This window comes from Mustela erminea, chromosome 3, assembly GCF_009829155.1.
Source record: "Mustela erminea isolate mMusErm1 chromosome 3, mMusErm1.Pri, whole genome shotgun sequence".
NCBI classification, from domain to species: Eukaryota; Metazoa; Chordata; class Mammalia; order Carnivora; family Mustelidae; genus Mustela; species Mustela erminea.
Genome location: NC_045616.1, coordinates 48,043,403 through 48,056,430, shown reverse-complemented (window position 1 = coordinate 48,056,430; position 13,028 = coordinate 48,043,403). Strand labels below are relative to the sequence as shown.

Genomic DNA, 13,028 nt, shown 5'->3' with positions numbered 1-13,028 from the left:
CAACCACAAAAATCTTTTTCTTGACTTTAGAAAGTATTTTGGCAACAATATAAATAAATAACCCCTAAAAATTTGCACCCAAATATTTTAATATTGACTCTTTTTAAACGGGTCTCATGTACATTTTTTAATTATTTGATAGGCTGCGTTCAATTTACCAGTGAGCACAGGAACATTATATTCTAAATATCTTCTATAAGCAGATCTCTAATTGAGCAGGATGAAGTAGATTCTCAACATGTTAGAGATGAACAAATAGGAAGCATTTTTAGATGATAGTGATGGTTGGTCTAGAAATCATCTAACACATCCTAAATACAGAAAAAAACCCTTAAGAGGTCATTCAAAAATGGAATGTAAGAAGGCTACGTTGCTCATACTATGACTAAACTTAGTCTCACCATCCACCTGATTGGTCATACCCTCTTAAAGTGAAAAGCAGATACCCAGATGTAAAATATGACAAATTTTCCAAAATCATCCTAAAATGAATAAGGTGCTGAATACAAAGGGTCCTTTCATTTACAACAGTAATTCCAAATAACATCCCTGGGCTACATGACAGAAATCGGGTAGATGAGAAATGAGAATCTCTCGATTCGGTCAGTCAGTCTTTTAAATCATACCACACTGATCATTTACTCTTCCTGATTTTCCTAGACTCTGGCACCTCTGTGTGTTGGTCTTGATGGAGACTTTGTTTTGTTGATTCATGCACCTGCCAAAGTTCTTCCATTTCTTTAAGGCTGAGAAGATTTAAATTCCTACAGATAAGGTTTCTTCACCTTATATGCCTAGTTAAGAAACCAATCATCAGAAATGAGTGGAAAACAGACTAGGTTGGAATATGCCTATTCAGCTGTCACTGAGCCCATGGGGAGAGAGCTGGGATGGTTCCCATACCTGTTTGCATTCTCCTTTGGTTACTCTCAGGCTACTGCCACAGGTCAGCCTCCTGGCCAGCTTTGCTCAAGGACCTCACCTCGATATGAACATCTGCCTGCTACGCTCCTTCTAGGTTTATGCCAACACAGTGCCATCCAGAAACTTTGGCCTTCTACTAAAATCTCCTTTGCTCCCAATGAAGCATCTAAAGGCATCTTAAGTTTGACATGATCTGGATTCTTCCTGTAGGCTCTGTAACATGCTCTTCTACAGTAACAATCTGCCCTCCACTTTTCATTTACTTATCAACTGAGTCAGATATACCCATGGATAGCCATAAATTTGTCACTTACGCAAACACACATACTCTTTCACAGGTGTACTAATAATAAAACTTATTTAAGCACCATCCCAAATGCTGCCTTCTCTCTCTAGCCACCATCCTCCAACCCTGGCCTCTACTACTTCTCTTGCTTTCTGCGGGGAGCTTCCTTAACAAAGAAAAGATCTTCCAGTGGTAGAAAAAGCCAATGGATGCTCCATACATATCACCAGTGGACGAGGAGGAACCCCAGCCTTCGCAGCAGTCCTCGAAGTTCACAGGAGTTAATTCCTTTGGTTTAGACCAGTAAGATAAGGGGAGATGGGAAAGAGCTGTCAGAGGAATGACCATATATCTGCAATCAACTCTTGCCTCCAGTCTCTCTGGAGACATTCCGCATGACCTAACCACCCTAGGCATCCTTCATTGCAGTTCCACAATGCACCACACTGGACGTGCTTTTCTTTCTTGCTTTCACGCCTGCTTCCCTGAGATTGAACCTCCTCATAAACCATTAGCACTTATCTTTTGTTTTCTAAGGAATCTATGTGAAGAGAGTATAAAATAAACTATTTGCCTTGGTCAGGCTTTTTTTATTATCTGACAGGTTCTTTTTATTTTCTAATGTTTAAGGTTTCTGTTTTATCTGCTAATTTGAGGGCAATTTTAGCTTTTCATGTGGTTCGCTGTGCTTATAAATGTGGGTCTTGAAGATCTCAAGATACCATATTTTACCAATATAGCATATATTTTTTAATCATTAATAATTATTTTTTCCAAGCTGACTTAAACTTAATATTCTCGAGTTCAAGAAAATGAGGAAGTTGTTTGGAGCGTCAAGAAGAGGTTCTTCTGAGATAATCAGAATCAGATCAAGACTGAATTTGCTGGAGCGGATGTCACTTCATACTTCTCGATTTGTGTGCGTGCAGATTGAACTGGACATTTCTCCTTTTTATGTCGCATCGAGTTGTTCTTTAAATTACAGAATTAAATGCTCAAAGATGAAATCTTCAGAGTTACAATGTCGCTGAATCAAATGCTGTAAAGATGAAGTAGCTTTGCTGTTATGTCTGTCAAAGCCTTCTAGCTATACTTCACATTTGGTGCCTTTATATTTGTTCTTCTATTTCTATTTTGTTAAATAAAATGTTGGAACATATACCAAGAAACACAGATTGTCCATAGCAGCATGAGACTTAGGCTGTGGTTGGAAATAATTTAAATTAAACATTACATGAACACTGAAGAAGTTTCCAACTTCCCAATTTAACTTGTGTATAAATTATACCCCCCCCTCAAAAAATATAATACAGGAATATTATATTAAGGCATCTATGTATCTAAATATATGTAGATAGATAGATAGATAGTCTGTATTTGTGTATAAATTATATTTTAAAGGGGATAAAAATTAAAATATCCTCATTTTTTAACAAAAAGATTACTAAATCCCGCCAGAATAAAATACTAAACATAGAAAAATCCCTAGAACATAAATCTTGCTTGAAGAAATTACCTTACTTAAAATATAAATTATGCTTTTAAAGAGAACTCTTACCCAAAACATACATCCTATGATCAGATAAAGGGCATTCAATGATAAGGATGTAAATAATCATGCAAATGCTTTTCCAGTTGGGCAACTAGAAGTATTCATTTTATTCCACAGTCCTCCAAAATGCTGTGTTGCTTATCAAGTTTTAAAATAACTGCTTCCGTGTCCACATTTTGGCAGCCACAAACTATGGCGTGACTAGAACTTTGCTCATGTTACTTTGGATTCACAGGCTGTGTCTAAATGCAGCCTCTGAATTGGACCGCCTCATACAGAATGTAGCCAAATTGGTTGCAGAGATCTTCATCAAATGTTAAGATATCAAAAAGATCCAATTATTAAAGACATTTTCAATCTATAGGCCCACACATAGTCTAGGCTAAGGCCCAACATATCCCACAGAATGACAGAAAACATTTGGAGGCGAATACAGCTCTTAGAGTTGGTAACAGATGACCCTGATCAGAGAGTGGCAGGAAGTAAAAACTCATTTTTATTCATTTTTCTAAAACTCAGCTGTGACCTAATCACATATCGAATTACCAGAGAAGTTTCCTAAAGAAAATTACCTCCAGCCCGATTACAATCCTCCTACAGGGACAAGACACCAGAAGAGAAAACAGTAGACACATCAATAGGAAAATGTAATGAATAATTTTATGCCCATAAATTCGATGACTTAGACTACATGAACAAATTTCCAGAAAACGGTAATTTAACTAAACATACTCAAAAAGGATTAACAAGCCAAGTAGTCCCATAACCATAAAGGATATTGACATAGATTTTAAATTTTTCCCACAAAGATAACAATGGGCTCAGATAAATTCTACACAATTTTCAGGGACTAATTCCAACCTTACACAAACAATTCAAGAGAAGAGAAAAAGCAGCCCAGAGGGGACAATCCATTTTATGTGATTTTATAAAACCCTGACACCATAAGCAAACAAAGACAGTAAGAGAAAGGAAATTTACAAGCCGATCTCACTCATACACATAGATTCAAAAATCCCAAATAAAATATCAGTAAACTTAATTAACCGCTCCAAACAAAATATACTCCCATCTGTCAAGGACACAGAGTTGACACATGGTTTCAGCTTCAAAAGGTAAGGAGCTTTAGAAGTTTTTGCTTCATTACAAGAAGAAAAAGGTGGACAAACTGAAAATCGAAAACTTTCCTTGGATCTCTCAGATAAGAGTTTGCAAGACAAAATGCCACCCAAACCCTACAGGGAGGCCCATCAGAAAGAGATGGCAGCCCAGACTGGCTTCACTAGAGCAGAAGTTGCTAAAACCACAAGCCAATAGCAACAATAAAATGGTAATTTTGACAACTGCCGAAAGAGAAGCGTGGACTAACATGTGAGAAACTCCGAGGGGAGTTTCTTCTGGGGGCAGTCTTTGGTCCCCCTGGATTTTAATGGGCTTCCTCTGCAGGAATTCCAACAGGTCTTACTTGAGGATTTGAGAATTGGACAAAAATCTCCCTGTGGTTCTGGCAAGCGGAGGGGAAGAGTAATCCTTACAAAATATATTCAGAGACCTCTCCATTAAATAGGGCCACTCGCCAAGGCAAAGTTCTTTGCCTTAGCACAGTTTTGAAACCTTATCCTAAATACGGGAACGGAAGTCCTTCCCATTCCAGCCCCCCTCCAGCCTTCTTGTCTCACTCAAGGGGGGAAAAAAATCATAAAACTATAGTGAACAGGGACAGGGCTTCAAGGAAATAGACTTAAAATACAACAGCTGGGGAAGGGGATAGGGAGCAGGGAAAATAAAAAGCAAACCACTGGAGGACAGAGAGAAATAAGTATGAAGACCATAGCCCCTGAACACAGGCCCACTAAAAGACTCAGAGTGCGTCGGAAGATTACATAAAGCTTACTGAGGCTGGTTTAGTCAGTATAGCATGTGACTCTTGATCTCAGGGTCACGAGTTCGAGCCCCATGTTGAGTGGAGAGATTACCTAAAAAAACATTATAGTATGTTTCCCTTCCCCACCCCCCCACCACATCAACCAGGCTTCAGTATAATAACAGTGGATTTTAGCCATAAGAGCGGCAAGACACAGGCTCTCTGTGAGGAGAGGTACTTAGGGAAGCTCCAAAGCCAAGAGCATAGACAAAAACAAGGATGCTGGAGTAATGTGAAACCTCCAGAACCATAATTACAACAAACATTAAACACACCCCAGCTCTTAGCAAGAGTAGTACAAATCCACACAGTAAAGGCCTATTAAATTAGTTACTATTAAATTAGATACAATATATTCTACTTACAATCACAAAACATTACAAGGATGCCAAAAGGCAGGGGGAGAAAAGCAGCTATCTGAAGAGAGAAAGCAGTCATCAGAACCAGACTTGGATATGGCAGAGCTAATGGAATTATCAAACAGGGAATTTAAAATAAGTGCGATTAATATGTCAAGCGCTCTAGCGGAAAGAGTAGACAATACGCAAATTCAGATGGGTAATGTTAAGTGAAGAGGTGGAAACCTTAAGGAAGAATAAAAAGGAAATGCTATAAATTACAAACACAGTAAAAGAAATGATGAATTATCTTGATAAGCTCATCAGTAGACGTGACACAGTTGAGAAAAGCAGCAGCAAAGTCGGGGAAAATAGGCCAGTGGAAACTTCTCAAACTGAGATGCACAGAGAAAACAGAATGAAACAGAACAGAACATGCGAGCACAGTGTGACAACTTCAAAATGTATAACAAATGAAAGATTGTAATATCAGAAGAAGTAAGAGAAGGAAGAAGCAATAGTTGAACTGGTAATGGCCCAGCACTTTCCATATTCATGACAGGCAGATACTAAACCACAGACCCAAGAATCTTAAAAACACTGAGCAAGGTTTTCTTAAATATCAAGAACAGCAACAACAGCAAACCATCTAGGGATGCTAAATTCAAATTACACGAAACCAAGGACAAAGAAAAAATCTTGAGAGAAACCAGGAGAAGAAGAGTAAGTAAGAGAAAGAGTAAGCATCCCACTGTGACAAGTTCTACTTAATGCTTGGGGAAAAAAATAAATAAAAGTACTTGAAAGGAGAAAAGAAAACTCTCATGATTCTTAGATAATACAATTATACATATATATAGAGAGAGAAAAAACCCAGACTTAATGATAAATTAAGGTTTGTAATATTCTTATGAAGAAAATTACAAAACTTGATCGGGAAACAGAAAAGAAGATCTAACAAAGTTGACAGATGTGCCGTGTCCATGCATATAATGACTGAATCCTATAAAGATGCCATTCTCCTCAAATTCATATGTGGACTAAAGGCAATTCTTACCAAATTCCCAAAGGTTTTTGAAACTCAATAAGCCAGTGCTAAACCCTGCATGGAAGATCAAGGGTTAAAAATAACTGAGTCTGTCTCCTGACAACAAATTGGATGGGTCAGGGCTCCTGGGTGGCTCCGTTGGTTGAAGAGCTGATTCATGGTTTCAGCTCAGGTGGCGATCTTGGGGGGCATGACATGAAATGGCCACAGGCTTTGCACTCAACAGGGAGTCTGCTTGACATTCTCTCTCCCTCTCCCGTGCCCTTCCCCCCAATCACATGTTTGCCCTCTCTCTGAAATAAATAAAAACTTTTTTTTCCCTTTCCAGTAAAACTTTTTTTTAATTATGTTCAATAACAAAAACAGAATGAGTTAAGCGCCCTATCTGATACCAAAAAATATTATAAAGTTATATTAATGAAGGCAGTGTGGAACCAGACTGTAAGAAAGAAAAATACAGGAATGGCATATAGAATCGACAGGCAGATACACACTTACATATATAAACTTGAGTTGTGAAGTAGTAGCACTCTAGATCAGAGAGGAAACGTTTCAATAAGTGTCAGACAACTGCTTGCCCATATGTGGAAAAAAATGAAGCTGAACCTCTATATCACACAATACACAAAAATGAGTTCCAAGTGGATTAAAGACTTCAAGAATAAAGAGAAAAATGATTAAACTTTTGGAAGATAGTCAACTGTAGAGAATGTCAATGATTACGATAGTCAGAAGCACTACCTGGAAAATGTGCTGCGTGGGGGGAAAAGTCTGAAAAACAAACTACTGCCAAATTTCAGTCATCATTAAAAATAAAATTATATTTACTGATGTGAAAATAATGAAGTCCAAATGAGCCTGAGGACCCAAATTTGCAAAGATATTCCTTAACATTTAGGGGTGCCTGAGTTAAGCATCTGCCTTCCACTCAGGTTGTGATCCTGGAGTCACGGGATCGAACCCCACGTCAGGCTCCCTGCTCAGCGGGGCATCTGCTTAACCCTCTCTCTCTGCCCCTCTTCCTGCTCCTTCTCTAGCTCACTTGCTCCCTCGCTCACTCTCTCTCTCTCATAAATAAATAAAATCTTTTTTGAAAAATAAATAAAATAAAATTTAAACTATTCTGTCTACCTCTTCTGACTCTGGGGAAGGTTTCTCTTTATTCGCTCTTTATACAGAGAATGCAGAAGAAAAACACCATTGGAGGAGGTAACCGAGGGTCTCCCACTGCACAAGTTCTTCCTCAAAAACTAGAATGTTCAATACAATAGCACCGGCAGCTCCAGACATAACGGAAAAATGCAGTCGAATTTGCCAAGGAAAATTAAAACGACCCCATGATGGTGGCACTGGCACTTTAGATCCCTCCGTAAACTACTGATTAGCTATAGTAACAAAGATCAAATGAGCATCGGAAGTAGATTTAACTTTTCAGGCTTCAGAGCATCGTTGCCTCAGTGACCTGGAAATGCACACATTACCCGAGATGAACAAAGAGATTTAACTGAACAAATATTACAAAGAGCATGAGAAAACTGTGAAAGTTTTGAAGATGGGCTTTTAAATGAAACAATTACAGGGTTGATATGGGAGGATTTCTGGTTTTCTTGCTTTCACTCTCTGGTTCTCTAAAAAGCAATATGTTTTGAAAAGTCATAGGCAGTTTCCTCGGCACCTTTTGACATTAGCTATTGTCTTTCTTAATTCCCTAAATTCCTGATTTTCAAAGTTTACACTTGTCATCTCTCACTCCATTGTGTCCCTGACATGTGTGTAGAGATGGAGAGACTCCAAACCCAGGCAGACCCAAAGATGTGTCTGTGTCACTAAACACAGTACATTGTACTCTATTTTTCTTTAGTTACAGAGTCTCTAAGAAAATGCTCAAAACAATTATGTTTCCCTTTATACAATAAAAATAGCTTTCTGTATTAAGCTGCTGCACATGTTGGGGAGACAGTGTTAGCTTTTTACTAGCATTTTCCTTGAACACACATCTCTGACTGAAACTCTGAACTTCACTTCCAAGATACTACGAATCAGCTCTTTTTACTTCTCTCATTTGCTTCCTTAAACAGTATTAGTTATTCTCTAGTTACTAGAAGGTCTGGAACTTAGGAAACCAAGTACTACTGTTCCATTTCTCCTGCTTCTCTCAAAGTCTAAGGTTTAAAAACGGAATAACAGCCTTGGCTAATGGAAGCTGTCCTTTGAGTCCAACGTCTATGTTAGCATTTAAGATTACCAGGCATTGCATTTAAATAATTACAATATGCACTCCTAAATTAGGAATGGCCCCTACCCCATAATTCAGACATTTAAGTTGAATATTCAAAATGGCAGCTTTATAGTTTTGCATACTTTACCATGTATAATTTTAAAGGACATTAATATGCTTAAATGGTTGTGTTTGAAGGTTCAGCTACCATGAGAAAATCTCTTTGGTTTACATATTATTGTAATAATTGACCGATTTTAACTTTATTTGGTATTTTAACCTTTGCTGCAATAGTCCTAAACCATGCTGATTTTTGTTTTCTGTCACATTTCAGTGATTCTTAACCCACCACACTTTCATAAATGGGTATACATAAAGGTCACACCTCTCTAGGAAAGGCTTAAGATTCCCTTTCAAACAGAGAAATACTAGACAGAAAGCCTAAGTAAAAAAGGTGGTAGTCAGGAAAACAGCTTTCTTTGCCATAAAGTGAACAGAACTTTAAGGTTACCGCTTCAGGTCTCTACCTGTCAATTTGTGAGGTTTTGCTCTGAACTCTTCCCCAAATTGGCCGTTGGAAAATTATCTATCTCTGAGCCTGAGAATTAAGTCTCCAAATATTGATAATCAGCTCTGTTAATTATTAGGGCAGTGAATTTGTCTTCTGTGACAACTGCCACAAATTACCACCAATGTAGTGGCTTAAAACAACACAGATTTATTATCTCATAGCTCTGGGAGTCAGAAGTCCAAAATGAGACTCACTGGGCTAAAATTAAGGTGTCAGCAGAGCTGTGTTCCTTCTGGAAGCTGTAGGGAGAATCTATTTCCTTGCCTCTTCCAGCTCTATCTTAGTCTGCTCAGGCTGCTCTAACAAAATACCACAGACAGGAGAGATGATAAACCACAGAAATGTATTTCTCACAGTTCTGGAGGCTGGAAGTCCAACATGAGAGGATCAGCATGGCCGGGTGAGGGTTCTCTTTGGGTCACAGACTCCCCGTCAAATCCTCACCTGGCAGAAGGGCTGAGGGAACTCTGTGGGTCGCTATTCTAAGAATGCTAATCTCATTTAGGAGGGCTCCACCCTTGTGACCAGATCACCTCCCCAAAGGCCCACCTCCTAACTACACCCACGGTAGCCATTACGATGTCACATATGAATTTTGAGAGGACACATTCAGCCAAGAGCAAGCTCCTAGAGGCCCCTTACCTTCCTTGGCTCACGGCTCCCTTCCTCCATCTTTAAAGCCCACAAGAAGCAGTTCTTTGTGTGCTTCGACCTCTCTGAGTCCTCCAGTCCCAGATCTTCTTCCCCCTGAGAGATGCAAGTGATTACACGGGGTTCACCTGGAGAGCACAGGCTTCTCTCTCCACCCCAAGGTCAGGTGGTTACCAACATTAATTTCATCTGTAGCTCTGACTCCCTATGCCTTATAACCTTAACATATTCACAGGTTCTTTGAATTAAGATCCAAACATTTGGGGGGAGCCACTATCCTGCCTACAGTCAACAATCATACTGCATGATTTGGACCGCAAGAGCTGCCATGGTCCCTTGAAAGCTGTCTAAGTCTCAAGGGACACCCAACTCTGGCTCTCCCGTTAAGCATTAATCCCACAGAGACATGCACCCCTGAAAAGGGCCACTCTTGAACCCCCAATAATGAGGCCGGGTTCTCCCATTCACACCTTTGCCATGGAGCTGCCCCCATGAGTGCCCCAGCACTGTGAGCTGGCCCTGACTCACCCGACAAGGAGTGAGAGGGTTTGGGGGTGGAGGAGCTAGGCATCATGAACACTTGGGCCAGGCAGGGGATCTTCAGGAAGACGCAATACTTGGGTCTCCCCAGAGCTTGTGTCTCACAGGTACAGTTCAGGAGAGCCTCAATGCCTGTTTGCAGAATCTGCCGAGAACCCGGTGACTATCCCACCAAAATCCGTATCAGTTATGGTAAAGGTCAGGCACTACGACAGCTCCTTTCCAACAGCGAGGTGGAACTTTTGATCTCTCCGGCATTATGGTCCACCCAGTCTCAGCTGCCAGGATGGCTCTGCCCATGCATTGGCCCGGATTCCTCCCACCCTGACTCTGCTGCACGACCACTGTCCTCCTCTGCCGGCTCAAAGCAGGGATTACCTTCAGATCTGTTCCCATCCCAGAGGAATAACAACCAGGGCAAAGTCAGCGTGGATCTATTTGTCAGCAAGCCAGGCGGTGACGGCACAAATCATTTCCCCTCCCCTGCCAGACGCAATCGCGCAGACACACCTAGCTGCAAGGGAGGCAGGAAATGCAGTCTAGCTAGGCGGGTCCTAACATCTATTTAGGGCCTGCTTTGTGCTCAATTCTTTCTCTATGTTATTTTTATTGCTAATTTTTAACCAAATGAACACCCAAGGCAGAAAGTAGCAAAGCCACCAGCTCATGATCACCCAGGGCTCCTAGAGCTGAACCCTGGCTCACAAAGCATGGCTCTTTCCGCATCAATGGGGCAGCCCAGGGCTCCACATCCTGCCTGGCCATGCACACCTTGTTTTTCAGGATTTGGGAAAATATTCACATTCGCTCTGCCTCTTTTCTAAGTTCTTCTTTTCCCTATATAAACATTCCCTCAACCTTGTCTTTCCTCTCCCTGGCCAAAACACAGTGTTGACCTTTATCATTTGTCCTAGGTATTCAGTAAAGTGCCGGCTACATGTATAACGCAGAGCCCTGAATTTTAAAAGCAAACGATAGATAGTCGTGTTCTCTTATTTTTAAACAGCTTAATTCAAATCTGGTCATTTTACTTTTTGCTTAGCTGTCCTTAAAGACATTTGGTTTCCTTTGCCGCCGGGCACCCCCCTCGCCCGCCCCGGTGGGAGGAGCTAGTCTGTGAAGGCCAGAAGCAGGCCAGCCTCCAGTTCATGATTAGACCCACATCCTTGCGCAAGAGGAAACCAACCCAGAACAAAATCAACCAAAGGAGGCTGAAGAAAATTAATACGTGGCAGAAAACCTTATAAAGAGAAAACAAGGGAAGCTTGCTGCAGAGCCCCCGTCCCTTTGAAAATCCCAGCAGGAAGAGCTAGAAAATATCCTCTCCATTCCCCTTTTCCTGGAGTCTCTTTGCCCTTTCTCTGCTGTTTCACCAGCCTTTACGTCAGCGTTCACGAACTTTCAGTTCCAGTTTAGGAGGTAGCTCCTGAAAGACAGAGTGACGATCTTCAAGTTTGCTCTTCATCCTTCTACGGCACTCTGCGTACAAACGGCGTTCGGTAAATGATCTGGGAACTCAAACGTGGAAGGTGGGAGTCCAAAACCTTGGATGAGATTTGCTTTCTTTCCCCCTAGAGCCCAGAGAAAATGACGGTCTGGTGGTCACACATGCGACACACAGCCTCGCCCGGAACACCGGAGGCAGCCCACTGCCCTCCCAGGCCCCACCGCGGGGGCGGGCCTCCAGGCCTGCGGGTGCCGGCCAGGTGCCGAGCACCAGAGCTCCTACCACCACCGCAAAGAGACCAACAACGGTGCATGTCCTTGTAAGCTGAAAGAGCTTTTCCTCAAAGCTGCACATCTTGTCAAAATTGTTTGCCCACATCACTGCAATCTGTGTGCAGGGAAGCCTGAAACAAGTCCGTGTTTGGAAAGCAATGGAGAAAGTACAAGAGGTTCTGAAATTCATAAGCCTGGGAAAGCAATGATTCAGAGAGAAGCTGCTCTTCTCGGTTCTTCCAAATTGAAAAGCGCCGAAAGCCACAGAGTCGCTGCTGCTTGCCTAGGCTGGTTCCCGTTGACCTGACTTGACCTTGTACCTCCCGTGTGAACTGGGCCTCCAGCTAGCCCAGCAAACCACAGCCCCCTCCCCTGACCAAGTGTGACCTCTCCGTCTCTCCTTCTCCCTGCAGAAGTACCAGGAGAGCCCCACGGAGAGACAGTCAAGGCTGAGGTCCAAGGAGTGCCTTAATTAAAGGGTTAACGCTAGGGTGCCTGGGTGGCTCAGTGGGTTAAAGCCTCTGCCTTCGGCTCAGGTCATGATCTCAGGGTCCTGGGATCGAGGCCCGCATTGGGCTCTCTGCTCAGCGGGGAGTCTGCTTCTCCCTCTCTCTGCCTGCCTCTCTGCCTACTTGTGATTTCTCTCTCTCTATTTCAAATAAATAAATAAAATGTTTAAAAAAAAATTAAAGGGTTAACGCCAAAGCAGTTCTCACAGCTCTCCTTCCTTCCCTTTCCGCCGCCCTGCTGGCTTCTCATCCTTTTCGTTCTATAGTCTTCGGTTCCAATTACGGGGGATTAATAATTAAGTGATTGTTAATTCTCTTCTGTCTCCTGGACGTCGTGATCCTCAGAGCCAGGATGATAACCGCCGTCGCCTGGGAAGGAAACGCAGATGGGCAAACCTAAAGGAGACCACAGCGTTTTCTTTCCTGTGTCAAAATCACAGCATCCTCAAATGAAATGGGTTGTGGTCCACAGTCCTCAGTCTACAAACCAACAATGTATTCTGTCTTGAAATGCGTTTCTTCTTTCTTCTTTCCCAAGTACTTTCGTGTTCTCCAGACTTGGGAGGTAGAGATAAAGGCAACATTACCATTCAGGGATTATGAACCTCCTTGGCAACAACTATCCAACTTTAAATATTTACTTGGCAGCTGATTAAAATTCAGATAGACCTGCAATTATTGGGTAAAATAAAGTGTGCCCCATAACTTGAACCATTCATGATGTGTGTAAATTTCCAAGTGACCTAAT

General features: G+C 41.7%; 1 long non-coding RNA gene across 1 annotated transcript in view; it reads right to left on the bottom strand.

Moving 5' to 3' along the window:
• Nucleotides 1-13,028, bottom strand: part of LOC116586146 — a 28,025-nt gene that overhangs the window by 6,725 nt on the left and 8,272 nt on the right. Inside the window, exon 2 of the long non-coding RNA XR_004283911.1 lies at nucleotides 9,504-9,608. This is a non-coding gene — a long non-coding RNA (uncharacterized LOC116586146). The remainder of the gene's footprint in view (nucleotides 1-9,503; nucleotides 9,609-13,028) is intronic.